The 13053-nt window shown below is 42.2% G+C and overlaps 1 protein-coding gene across 7 annotated transcripts in view; it reads right to left on the reverse strand.

The window, feature by feature from the left end:
• The window catches only part of ADGRF5 (adhesion G protein-coupled receptor F5), a 137197-nt gene that overhangs the window by 79568 nt on the left and 44576 nt on the right, over window positions 1-13053 (reverse strand). The gene's annotated exons all lie outside the window — the stretch shown is intronic.

The raw sequence follows: 13053 nt of genomic DNA on the forward strand, positions 1-13053 counted from the left end.
CATGGAGAAACTATAGCTGCTTCTTTATCCTTCCATCATTTTCCAGGGGTGGCATTCTTTTTCTTTTCTTTTATTTTATTTTTCCCTTTTGTTGCCCTTGTTGTTTTTCATTGTTGTTGTAGTTATTATTGTTGTTATTATTGATGTCAACATTGTTAGATAGGACAGAGAGAAATGAGAGAGGAGGGAAAGACAGAGAGGGGGAGAGAAAGATAGACACCTACAGACTTGCTTCACCGCCTGTGAAGCGACTCCCCTGTAGGTGGGGGGTCACGTACGCTTAACCCGTTGTGCTACTGCCAGACTCCCAATGGTGGCATTCTTATCAGAGTTGGCAAGACTCTTAATATCCCTGACTGACTGTGCCCAATCCCTTTGTGCAATTCACTGCACAATGTCAATACTTTTCACTGTTTCCGTTTCTCCTAAGTCCTCCCATAGACAGTTCTTCATTAAGTCAACATATTTTTTTCCTCTTTCAATCTTCTATTTGGTGGCAAAAAATCACAATAGGAATAGAGCTATCCCGTGGGTCCCCACTCTGGAGGGGTGGATATCCTCTAGATACAGAAGAGTGATAAGCTTATGTGCATTTACCAGTGACACAGCAAGGGTAACTTGTGAAAGCAGAACTCTGGTAGTTTGAGGAAGATGCTGTCTTCAAAGCAATTGGGAACCAGAGGGGCAAGCCTCAGATCAGTCAGGGCAACAGGAGACCAAAGGAGAGTTCAGCGTTTAGGGTCACGATTACATTTGGGGACAGATCTAAAGACAAATATTTGTACCTACATCAATAATTATTTATTTATAATTGCCACCAGGGTTGTCACTGGGGCTTGGTACCAACATTAAAAATCCACTGCTCCTGGTGGAGATATTTTCCTTGCTTCCCACTTCTTCACACCTGTTCTAACCTGAGGAGAAACAAGTGGCAACGATTCTATTTTGGTTGGCAGGTGAAAAGCCCTAGTGCATGCAGCTAAAACCACAGACCTGTGTGGCCTCCGGCCGACACAGCAGCAGTAGGGTTTGCAAAAGTAAGGTCCTGAGTTTGATCTGCAGTATTGACTATGTCAGTGATGGTCTAATTCTCTCTCTTTCTCTCTCTTTCATGAATAGATAAGTTAATCTTTTAAATAATCGTGAGACAACATCTCACATTAAAGCCAGTGTGTTGTTCAGAAGATCTCCTAATTATAGGGGACCCGGTGAGGGCACACACGGTTGAGCCCACATGTCACAGTGTGCAAAAGACCCAGGTTCAAGCCTCTGGTTCCCACCTGCAGGAGGAAAGTTTCACGAGTGGTGAAGCAGGGCTGCAGGTGTCTCTCTGTCTCTCTCCATCTCTGCCTCCTCTTTCCCTCTCCATTTATGGCTGTCTCCACCAAATAAATAAAGATAGTTATAAAGAAAAAATTTCTTAATTATAATTTCCCTAGTACATAGTTAATTCCCTAAAATAAAGTTTAGATTTATTCTAAATTCTTGGCATAATAGGTAGTCAAAAACTAAGAGACACAGAAACAGACACAAAAATAAAATTTGGTAGTGCTATTCCTGGCTTCTTTCTTTCTTGAATGATAAATTCTGAACGTACTACTACAACTCAGCCAATTAGCAGCTCAGTTTAATATCCAGCACCACATACGCCAGAGTGATGCTCTGCTTCTCCCTCTCTCCTTTCTCTCCCATCAATCAATACATAAAATCTATAAAAAGAAATTCCTCAATGCTTAACCAATAAGCTCTCTGTGTACCTTAGAAATAGCTGAAGTCAGCCAGACCTTCCACCTTTTGCACCTCGCAATGACCTTGGGTCCATACTCCCAGAGGGATAAAGGATAGGAAAGCTATCAGGGGAGGGGGTGGGATACAGAGTTCTGGTGGTGGGAATTGTGCGAGGTTGTACCCCTCTTAGCCTATGGTTTTGTCAATGTTTCCTTTTTATAAGTAAAAAATTAAAAAAGAAAGAAATAGCTGAAATCAGGGGAGGGGAGGGAATATGGAGATCTGGTGGTGGGAACTGTACGAGTTGTACCCCTCTTATCCTATGGTTTTGTTAATGTCTCCTTTTTAAAATAAATAGATTTAAAAAAAAAAAAAGAAATAGCTGAAAAAATGAGAAGTTATGCTCAGTACTAATCCTCTGGTAATGAGGGACTTCCTCTGTACTCTGAGTCTATTTTCCTATCTCTAAAACTAGAAATGAGGAGGAGAGAAGTCAAGGGCCCTGACATCATATACCATAAATAGATCACTGGGCTTCTTAGCAGCTCTGTGATAGGGAAGGAAGCTCTGTGTCCAGACACTCTTTTGTAGAATGGCCATAGTTCCGGAAATGTCCTTGTGTAGCTGACTTGAAACATATCAAGGAACCTTCTACGAAGTCATAGAAACAACTAGTGCTCAAGGCCAACCGTAACTCTGGAAACCCTTCATAAGCCTTGGCCTGAAAGGATGAAAAGTTGAAAAAAAAAAACAACTGTATGCTCTGAAAAGTAAACATATGCTCACAACATGGTTATATCTGTAAAGTCTGATGACCTAGAGCCATCATCACACTGACCTTAAGTGCAATAAGCTAGGTGGGACGGTGGCTCAGCAAATAGATGCCTTGGTATTTTCCTGGGATCCCCCTGGGTACTAAGAAGGCAAGAAGTGGAAGGGACCTCCACCTGGTTAGTCTTTCTCCAGGTGCCTCTGTCTCTGCTGTAGTCCTTCATCACAGTGCCTTGGTACCGCCACCCTGGCTGACAGCCCCTGTCCCTTAGACATTTGTGGGTTAATTATTTGATTCATTCTTATCCCAAGCAGTTACCTAGAGTGAGGCTGTCTTTTCTCTCTTTCTTTCTTTCATTGTTTGCTGTTTATTAACTAAGTTCTCAGACTAACCAAATTGCAATTTCTGAGAATTTCTTGCTGAGAGTCTGGGTTTTTTTTTTTTTTTTTGATGTATGAGGAGACGAGATTTTTTTCAGACAGAAATTTTCAGTGCACCATTGTTCTTTTCATACTGCCCCAAATACTCTTAGTGCTTTCCACCACCAACTATATATAGTTTCACCAGAGAAACTGTAGAAACAGACTGTTCAGGATATACATGTAGGAGTGAATCAATAGCAACAGATGAATGAATATAATACGGGAGTACAGGTTCAGAGATGATCTACCTAACAGTTTTGAGTGCAACTCAATAACCATAGCTGTTAATTGCAACTGTGTTATATATCCCATACATACTACACACATGTTACTGTGGTGTATTTTCCTCTTCCTCTGCTTCTCTGTCTCTGTTTCTTTTATATAAGATAGCTGGCTTAGAGCAGTGAAGTCCCAGAGACAACTGTATCATTTGGGCTAATATTTGTTGAGCATTTACACTGTGCCAAAATTCAACCTGTGTATGATTTTTGAATGCATTAGTCCTCACAATTTCTACAAAATGACATTCAGACAACATCTAATGATCAATCAGATATAAAATTAACTAACATCACACATGGATAAGTAATTAGCTCCAAGATAACAATTGCAGGGAGAGAAGTTTAATCTAGAAGTCCAACACCAGACCTCATTCTTTTAACCATGTGCTGAAGTGTCTGTGAATGTCTACAGAGGGGCGTGGCTTAGTCTTGGGAATTTACTAAACCTGTTTTAGAGCTGAAGTTAGGAAGTATGAGTTGGAGTTAGTCAGAAACAAGAGGGGAGGCTGGAGGGGCAGGAGGAAGAAGGTTCCAGACAAAAAGATCATCTGCAATGACCTAAAGTAGGAAAACATTTTTAAGGAGCTTCCAAGAGACTAGAGTGCCGGGCTAGCTTAGCAGGTGGGAGAGAGAGACGACCAGGGACTCATGGCTGAGTGGTACGTAGTTCAGTCTTTATTCATGTGGAACGCAGTGCAATCTAGCAATCTAAGCTATCTCTAATCACAATCCTGTCCTTATATCTCCTGAGGTGGAAGTGTCAGGTCCGAAGAGGATGTACATAGGATAGGGGGTGGGGAGAAGGACAAAGCGTGCAAAACAGTGAGGATTAAACCAATGCCCTGGAGGCAGGGCGGTGCTTAGTTCACAGTGGTTATGTAAATAGAACACAGTGTAAAGCAGGGGGGATTAAACCAATGAAACAGAAGGGGTCTTAGAAGCAGAATTTAGAAGCAGACCAACACTAGAGTGGAGAGAACTTCAAAAGGAAGCATAGGAACTGATGAGTTAGGAAGAAGGTAGGGCCAGCAGGATTTGCTCTGCCAGTCACCGAGTAAGTAAATTTGATCAACAAGACAGTAGACAGAGCAGGAAAAGTTTAAGACCAAAGTCCACAAAATTCTAATCAAAGGTCCAGCTAAGGAAGATGATCTAGTTAAGAAGTTTGTGAGCTTAGGGGGTCGGGGAGTTGCGCAGTGGGTTAAGTGCACATGGCGCGAAGAGCAAGGACCAGTCATAAGGATCCCGGTTCAGGTCCGGCTCCCCACCTGCAGGGGAGTCGCTTCACAGGTGGTGAAACAGGTCTGCAGGTGTCTCTTTTTCTCTCCCCCTCTATGCCTTCCCCTCTTCTCTCCATTTCTCTCTGTCCTATCCAACAAATACATCAACAACAACAATAACTACAACAACAATAAAACAAGGACAACAAAAAGGGAAAATAAATGATAAAAAAAATTAAAAAAGAAGTTTGTGAACTACAGCAGAGATGGGTGACACATTACCCTAAGGATTCTGGGAAAGCAATATTTTAAACAGTCAGCCTGGTAAACTATGTTGAGTCACTCATACAGCAGATATCACTCTATTCTCTGGCTTCCAGGTTTTGGAGTACATGCTACGCACTCAAGAAGGTATTTTTAAACATTTACTTTTTTCCCAAAGTGGGGACTAGGTGTAAGACTAAAAATAGAAACACAAACATGTGCAAGCATTTCTACTGGTATAATATACTATATTCATTACAAAAGAGGAAGAAAGAAAGAAAAAGTAAAAGAAAGGAAGGAAGAAAAACGACAGACCAGAGCAATGCTTGATTCTAATTTAAAGTGTTGTTGGGATGACCATGGAATGTGACCTCAGACCTACAGGGATGCAGAGGTTACACAGGCTCCTGTGCCAAATATGGGCCCCAGATCAAATAGATGGGTTAACAGTATTTGTATAGTTTTCTCATAATTGGGAGCTGCTCTTTTCCCTGACACAGATTTCTAGTCCTATTTCCAACTCTGACATCATCTACCCAAACAGTGCCTTTGGCCCACCTGCATGCCAGCTGTCGGGCTCCGGGGAAACTTAGTAAAGTCATGGGCTCCTTGGAATAGACCTAAAGTAGACCTACTAGCTTTTTCTAAATTGGAGACCCCCAAATCTTATCTGCTATAGTCTTACCTTTAGGTTCCTGATTATTCAACAATTTTTTCTGCTTTATATCTTAATGCTCTTTCAGTCACCAATTTGCAGATGCTACCATGACGCCAACCTGATTTCACTGGGCAGATGACCTCATCAATGTGTCCTGGAACCCCACCTCCCTAGAGCCCTGCCACACTAGGGAAAGAAAGAGACAGGCTGGGGGTGTGGATCCACCTGCCAATGCCCATGTCCAGCAGAGAAGCAACTACAGAAGCCAGACCTTCCACCTTCTGCATCCCATAATGACCCTTCCAGAGGGATAAAGAACAGGAAAGCTGTCAGGAGAGGGGATGGGATACAGAACTCTAGTGGTGGGAATTGTACTCCTCTTATCTTATGGTCTTGTTGATCATTATTAAATCAATAAAAATAAAAACAATAAAGTGTTGTTGAAGATTAAATCTGGGACCTCAGAGCCTCAGGCGTGAACACCTTTGCACAACCATTATCTTGTCTCCTCCGCCCTAGAATAGAATTGTAAACAGTCTTCTTGATGACAGATGATGGATGGAAACATCAGAATTTTGGAACTTTCAAAGCAGGTTTTTTTTTTTGTGATTGTTACTTTTTATTTATGGCCATGGGGCATGGCATCAAAATGTGTCTTCCAAAATTGTAGAAGTATAGATTTTAAATTCTCAAGAATAAAATTAAGAGTCTGTCTTCGTAAGTCTGTATCTTTAACATTGGAGGTGATAAGACTTATCTTTACCGACCTTATTTTATCGGATGATTTGTTCCTTGCACATGCAGAAGCAGAAGCTAAATATTTATTTAACAGAAACATGAAACACAATACCAATTACAGAACTGCCTGGATTTCTTTTTTTTCTGTTTAATGTTCCTTTGCCTTGAAACAAGGTCCTGCAGCAGCATTGTGTCTGGTACCATCAGATTACATAAGAACATTTGTTTGTACACAATGGAGCCAATTTTCCAAAACACAATGCACATATGTGCAGCCTTGATAATCTTTTATCTTTTCCCTTGCTGTAAATCACTGGAGAAGTTTAACCTTTAAGCAGGAGATTTCCATCTTTGTGAAAACATTCAGTTCCTAACTGTGCTCTTATCTGGACTATCTTGCTACTTTCATTTACCATGTGGAAGGATTTCCCTCAGCCCTGGCAAAACAATGCTGGGGTGTATTCCAGCTGCCACAGAGGATAGTCCTGTGGTGGCTATGGAGAAGCTCACACTCTTGGGTCCAAGCCTCAGAGTTCTGGAGTTCTGTCCTTTATTAGAGGGCATTTAAAATAATACTGAGGCAGCTGGGTGGTGATACACAGGGATGCGTGCACATTAGTTGAGCAACAACCTGGTTCAAATTCCTGGCCCTGGCCCACAGGGGGGAAGCGTCATGGTGCTACAGGTGTCTCATTCTCTCTATATCTCTCCCTTGATTCTCAACTTCTCTCAGGCTCTATATATCCAAAGATAAATAAACAAATAAATGCAAATTGTTTAGAAAAATTAAGATGTGACGGGGGCCAAGTGGTGGTGCACCTGGTTGAAAAAACATGTCCCCAGCTGCCGAGGGAAAGCTTTTCAGGTATCTCTATCAAATAAATAAGTAAAGATAATAAAAAATTAAAACATAAAATCAGAATGAGCTATCTTCTAAGTGATGACATGTCATTAATATTAATAATATAACAGTTAAGTATGACAAGTAGTTAATAATAACAATAATGGACCAACCAGTACATCCTCTGGTCACTGATGGAACAGAGACTTGGGGATAATCATCTCCAGACTGTGAGGATGTCTGTGGGGTGGGCTCAGGATAATAACTAGGTGCGTGAGCCATGGACCTCTGAGGAGCACTATGAGCATTTGTTTACCATAGTGAATCAATTGTTCCAGTATTTTAAGAATTAGTATGGCAATTCTAACCATCTGCTTCTCCTTTTTGTAGCCCTAACTTACTCTATTCTCTTGGGATCAAGCACTGCTGTTTTTGCCCAATATTTAAGTTATACTTCAATATTCATTTTTAGTCATTCTCTAGTGACTCTAGGGTAGATTTTAAAACAACAGGTGTATACTGCTCAATGTGAAGAAAATTAATTTTTTTTACTCTCAAAATGGTGACCTAAAAGTTGACTGCTATTCTAGAATTCCTTAGACAATTTGTAGTTAAACCTCAATTCTTTTATGAAAAGTGGGTTTCTTTTTGAACATTTGGTTTATTTTATTTTACTGAAAGAGATACAGAGAGAAATGCAGAGAAGAAGAAAAAATAGAGCACTGCTCAGCTATGGCTTACATAAGATGCTGGGGACTGAATCTGGGATCTTGGGGCCTCAGGCATGAAAATATTTTTGCAGAACCATTATGCTGCCTGCCAGCCTGAAAAGTATTTCCTAAAGGCAAAGTCAGTGACATTCTTCTCTAGAGATATTCTCCCTGGTTTCTTTTTTAATGAAAAATTTATTGACTTATAATACCCTATACATTTCCTTCCTGGTTTGTAATAGCTTTTTGATGCCATTTGATCCCTCCTCCACCCTGTTCTCCCCCTTCTTCCTCCTGAATCTCTCGTCCCTGGTCCCTGGTCAGGGCCTTATGAATTCATCCTCATTCTCTTGTCACTTAGCTGTGGCCCCTGCCAAAACTTCTCTTTGGTTCTTGGCAAGATACCCTCCCTATCCACTTCTTCTTTTAAGGAGCATGAAGCTCTGCAGTCTTAGTTATGAATTTCTATTAGAATTCCCCAAACTATATTTCCACTCTGAATCAATTGTTCCAGTATTTTAATAATTAGCTTTGCTGAAATTGAGACTCTTTCCAACTAGAACATTTCTACCTGGACACAAATGAATCAGTCTTCCTCTTCTTCCCCACTGTAATCCCCTAAGCCTTATCTCCAGTGGCTTGTCACCTATTAACAGGCTTCATTCTCCAGTGTCTCAGAAGCACATCATCACAGAGAGGAGTGGACACAGACATGCAGGACAGGAGCGGGAACACCAATTCAAAATACCACTCAGGCCTGTTAAGGACTCCACAGCAAAGAATTCAGTACTTTGACTCCACACTAGCTTGGCAATTATTATTGACACATCAACGGTTGCTTTTACCCAAATGGGCTGCCTCTCTCTCTTTCCCTCCCTGCCTAATAATTCAGAATGCTGTCAGCTGATTGGTTTGCCTAGGACACTATTCTCCATGGATGTCTGGCAAGGCACATTCAAATACTTTAAACCTTCTCAAATGCCTGCAGGATACTTGGGATAATGCACCTGGCAAAGATGATGGCCACATGCTTGTGTAAAGCCAGCTCTAGCACATTTTTCTGCTTTACTACATCTGGATACAGAACAGGCTAAACTACTTACGAGCTGCCACATAGTCATGTGGTGCTTTTATTGGCTTCCAGGAAGCAGAGTAATTAGGCTGACGGATCCATAAATCACATTGACTGAGATGGAACCCCAACTCCATCATGCCACCGCATGCTGGGTGGCTTTGTGTGTCTGAGACATACATGTAACAATTGTGTGAACCATCATCCACAACGTAAGGACTGTAATGGTTCCAGGGGTGTAGGATTCGTGGAATACGTGACAAGCCAATGGGCACTGCAAAGCATTGACGCATATTTAAGCATTCAATGGACACTGACATATTATCAAATGCTTGGGACCTGTGCCATGAGTCCCATTAAAAATTGGTTTATGAGGAGTCGGGCGGTAGCGCAGTGGGTTAAGCACATGTGGCACAAAGTGCAAGGGCTGGCATAAGGATCCCGGTTTGAGCCCCTGGCTCCGCACCTGCTTTTATTATTTCTTCTGCCCAATCAGTACACATTGCCTCTTGGAGACTGTGGAAGTTCTGTACTAGAAACGCCCTGAAATCAGCCCCATTTATGTGACTCTTAAGTTTCTTCCACACTTGTAATTCTGAATTTGATACCCTGTCAAAATATTTTACAGAACATTGGCTTTATTAATGATGCCTCCCCCTAGTGATTTTTTAATTAAAATGGCTAGTATTAACCTCAAAATAAAGAGAATAAACCTAATTAAAAGAAAGGTACTTGAGCCTTCATAATCCCATAGCATTTAGCAAATGTCTTCAATGCAGGTATCTCTAGAAACCTGAGATTTTAAGTTTAGCTTTTTATTTATTTATTTATTTTATCCCTTTTGTTGCCCTTGTTGTTTTATTGTTGTAGTTATTATTGTTGTTGTCATTGTTGGATAGGACAGAGAGAAATGGAGAGAGGAGGGGAAGACAGAGAGGAGGAGAGAAAGATATACACCTGCAGACCTGCTTCACCGCCTGTGAAGCGACTCCCCTGCAGGTGGGGAGCTGGGTTCGAACCGGGAGCCTTATGCCAGTCTTTGTGCTTTGCGCCACCTGAGCTTAGCCCGCTGCACTACAGCCCGACTCCCTAAGTTTAGCTTTTATGTGATAATATTTTGGAAAACAACTGAAATTTCAGGGCTTATTATTATTATTACTATTATTTTTAGTCACCATGTCTAGAACCATATAACGTGAGTTAAAATGCTGGGCAGATGAATCACTTGTGAATTGGGAGTCTAGACACACACACACACAGAGACACACACACACAAAGACACACTTCACTCAGGGAGCCTTATTGCAGCCTCCACACTGGCGTTGAGATGTGCAGATACTCAGGAAATTGAGACAAACTGAGAAGATTTGCCTTTGGCACAGGCAGTGTACACTGTAATGGAGACACACACCACACCACAAGTGGTAAAAACTTGAACTCCTCAGGGGCCGGGTGGTGGCGTACCTGGTTGAGTGCACAAGTTACAGTATACAAGGACCCAGGTTAGAGTCCCTGCTCCCCACCTGCAGGGGGAAAGCTTCATGAATGGTGAAGTAGGGCTGCAGGTCTCTCTCTCTCTCTCCCCCTCTCTGTCATCTCCATCTCCTTCCCTTTCCATTTCTGGCTGTCTCTATTAATAAATAAAGATTAAAAAATTAAAAGAAAAAAACACTTGAACTCATCAAAGAACACTGGGGTTCAGCTTCTTCTTCTAGCGTTTGCCCTTCTTCCGTAGCCAGTCAACAGCGTCAGGTTGAGCCTGATGTCAAGTTTCGAGACCTCCTTTGAATCTGGAGAGGTGGCAGTCGTTGACTGTGTGGGTCATAGTCTGTCTGGAGCCGCAGGGGCAGTTCGGGTCGTCTCTGGTGGGGTTCAGCAATGGTGCTCAGCACACAACGTGTGGTAGAAAAAGAGCCCCTCCCCCACCAAAAAAAAAAAAAAAGGAAAAGAGCCCCGGCTGAATGTCCATTCATATTTGGATCAATCCAGAAAAAAAAAAATAGTCGCACAGGCAAAGAACAATTCCTCTTCACTGTCTCCCCTTTTTATTGGGGGTTCTACATAAAATGCTAAAGTGACCCTGTAAATATTTGACAGTAGAAGAGCAAATCCTGTCACCTAGAACCCTGCATATGACTGAGAAATCTGCAGCAGGCAGTCAACATACTGCAGTGAAGTCCGTGGAGCTGTTCTGATTTTAATCCCAACACCTGTACCATTGCCGGCTGCCATCTTAATTCCCACAGACAGATGTGAATGGGGATGTTCCTCTTATCAGCAGCAGCTGCCCCGATCCCAATGTATGCCGTTTGCAGCTGCAAGCACTGCTAACCCCAGTGTCTCTCTCCTGCTGCTGAATCGAGGTGCTTTCTTCCACTGTGTGTTTCAGTGATTCTTCACCTGAGCCGAATAATTAAATACTCTAGCAGCAACAGCAAGGCCCTTTCCAAAAGATTCTAACTGTTCCAAGAAAGTTTCTGGACATTTTCATCTTTTGATTGACTCAGGGTTAAAACTAGTGAATTCCAGGCATTTACGATATACTGAAGAAAAAAAAAAAACTATACCAAATAATTGCTCTGCTCTTGTATAGATTCCGAGGAAAATATCTGCCAAGTAACTGCAAAGTCAGTGGAACCCAGCCAGTCACCTTAATCTTTTGTGTCACATGGCTTCCACTCTCATGTTACTGACAAAGAATAAGATGGGGAGTCAGAATCTGGATTTCTTCTTATCTGTATGTACTCAGGTGAAAGGTGCTATCAAGAATCAGTACATACTTTTGACCAAGAATTTACTGTACACCTCTGTGAGATAATCCAGAAGAGGGAGTGGGGGGAGGAATGGATTGTGGGGGCTTAAAAATGGGTAGATGTAGTCTCATATGCTATGGGTAGATTACATGTATGATTCAAAAATGAAAGATGAGAAATGCCAGACTTTTGTGTTAGGAAAAACAGAGCTGCTATGAAGTGGTGTGGTCTTTCTATAAAACTAACAAAATAGGGGCGGGAGTAGATAGCATAATAGTTATGAAAAGAGACTCTCATGCCTGAGGCTCCACCATGACCCAGAGATGAGCTGTGCTCTGATAAAAAAAAAAAAAAGAGAGAGAGAAAAAAAATAGTAAATAGTTTCTCTTTTTTATTATCTTTCTTCATTTATTGAATAGAGACAGCCGAAAATCAAGAGGGAAGAGAATGACAGAAAGGGAGGGAGAGAGAGAGAGAACTGTAGCACTGCTTTCCCACTCACAGAGCTCCCCCCCCCCCCCGCAGGTGGGAACTGGGGACTCAAACCCGGGTCCCTGCACATTGTAACCTGTGCTCAACCAGGTGCGCCACCACCAGCCCCCCAAATAGTGTTTCAACATAGAACAGAATAGAGCAAATCAGAGACCCATCTAACCACACATCATGAAACTTCTCCTCTGCAGAATGCTCAAGACCTTAATCTCTAGCATGTCTCCTGGTTTCCTTCCCAACCCTTATCCTCTCATTCATGAGTAGGAGGTAGTTGCTTGAATTCTACTGTTTGGAAATAACCCCAGAGGTCTTTCCGGGAGTTGAGACAATAGCTAGTTCCTCTCTTGCCATACATGGCACAGCCGGCCCTGCTCTGACATAAACACAACATGGCCGTCAAGAGGTGAAAATGCACAGTGTGCAATTACTGAATGTTCTGTTCTTTCTATCCTTCTCTGACTCATAGGTAAGAGGATGCATTTGCGAGATGGAAGGAGGGCGGGGCAGGGAGGGAAGAAAAAGCTACTTCTTAAGGCGAATATCCTAAAAGAGTCTCACGGAGTTGACTGCTGTTCACTCTGCTTGAACACACTCTTCACTCTGGCCCAATGTCTATGCCGTGCCCTTTGATGGTACATGATTTCTCTTCCTACAGGTCACAGCTACACGCGAGTGCTCAGGGGGTGGCAGGGAGTGATGTAGTGGCTGAGCATACTACATCACTAACCAGTTGAGCACATGTGACCATGCTCAAGGATCTGGGTTCAAATTCCCAGTTGTAACCTAAGTGGGGGGGGGAGGTTCACCAGCGATGAAGCAGGACTGTAGGTGTCTTTTTCTCTCTCTCTCTCTCTCCCTATCGTCGTCTCCTCTCTCAATTTTTCTTTGTCCTATCAAATAAAAAAATTGCCACCAGGGTTATTGTTGGGGTTCAGTGCCTGCTTGTTGAAGAATTATACAGATGCAGTCTGCACTGAGCCCCAACAATAACCCTGGTGGCATTTTTTTTTAAGTAAAGCAAATAAAAAAGGAAGTCACACAGAATAACTCACCTGGCAGGATTCCTGCATTGCTATGCTAGCAACCCAAGTTCAAATCCCCT

This window comes from Erinaceus europaeus, chromosome 4 (assembly GCF_950295315.1).
Source record: "Erinaceus europaeus chromosome 4, mEriEur2.1, whole genome shotgun sequence".
In the NCBI taxonomy this organism is placed as follows: domain Eukaryota; kingdom Metazoa; phylum Chordata; class Mammalia; order Eulipotyphla; family Erinaceidae; genus Erinaceus; species Erinaceus europaeus.